Source organism: Oncorhynchus kisutch, unplaced genomic scaffold, assembly GCF_002021735.2.
Source record: "Oncorhynchus kisutch isolate 150728-3 unplaced genomic scaffold, Okis_V2 scaffold829, whole genome shotgun sequence".
Taxonomy (NCBI): domain Eukaryota; kingdom Metazoa; phylum Chordata; class Actinopteri; order Salmoniformes; family Salmonidae; genus Oncorhynchus; species Oncorhynchus kisutch.
Window position 1 is genome coordinate 109956 of NW_022262774.1, and position 1093 is coordinate 111048.

Below are 1093 nucleotides of genomic sequence, written 5' to 3' on the forward strand. Positions count from 1 at the left end.
CCACTAGGACTCAGCTAGACGTTGAGTAAGGATTGGATTGGCCTTGGACTCCCCCACAAGCTTTACAGCATGCAGCTGTAGCTGTTCTACGCCTACAACACAAACAACAGAAACATAATACCGTTTAGGAAGGCTTTCTGGGACATGACCAAGCAACATTCTCCTTGTGCTCTTAAATGCACATACGCTGAGTTTGGTATTTCAATGTGCTGTAGAGGCCGACTACAATGTTAACTGTACAAGACACAACAAACTGAACGGCATATTGATTCAAACAACAGAGGGAAAATGCTCTTTTTGTGTTGTTTTTTTTGCATTGGACCTTGACTGACCAAAGCGTGTGTGTGTGTGTGTGTGTGTGTTCATTATCAGAATACTTTAATTAATACATTTTCCCGCTAGAAACCTTTCCCTACAACCAGAACATATCATCAGTAGGAAGCCTCAGATCATTAGGTTAGAATCCCCACGCTCACTCCTGCTGATTTACAGTGGTCTCCAATGTCTAGCAGAACACAGAGAGAGAGAGGACTGTGATCTACCTTTGATGGAGAGAGAGAGAGAGAGAGAGAGAGAGAGAGAGAGAGAGAGAGAGACAGAAGCGAGAGAGAGAGAGAGAGAGAGAGAGAGAGAGAGAGAGAGAGAGAGAGAGAGAGAGAGAGAGCGAAAGAGAGAGCGAAAGAGAGAGCGAAAGAGAGAGCGAAAAGAGAGAGAGAGAGAGAGGTCCCACTCCCTACTGAAACATACAGAGAGAGAGAGAGAGAGAGAGAGAGAGAGAGAGCGAAAGAGAGAGAGCGAAAGAGAGAGCGAAAGAGAGAGCGAAAGAGAGAGAGAGAGAGAGAGCAGTCCCACTCCCTACTGAAACATACAGAGAGAGACGGGGGTCTTAAACAGCTTATGATTAGCTGCTTAAATTCTTCTGATGTAACAAACCAAAGCACAAGCAGTTGAAACAAGAAAAGTGCTCTGTAGCGATTGTATTTCGTTTTGTTTACTCCACGCCTTCCAGACTTTACTGGGTTATTTCATTCTGACCAGGTCCTAAGCAGTATCTGAGGAGACAGATACAGAGATAGAGAGAGAGAGAGAGAGA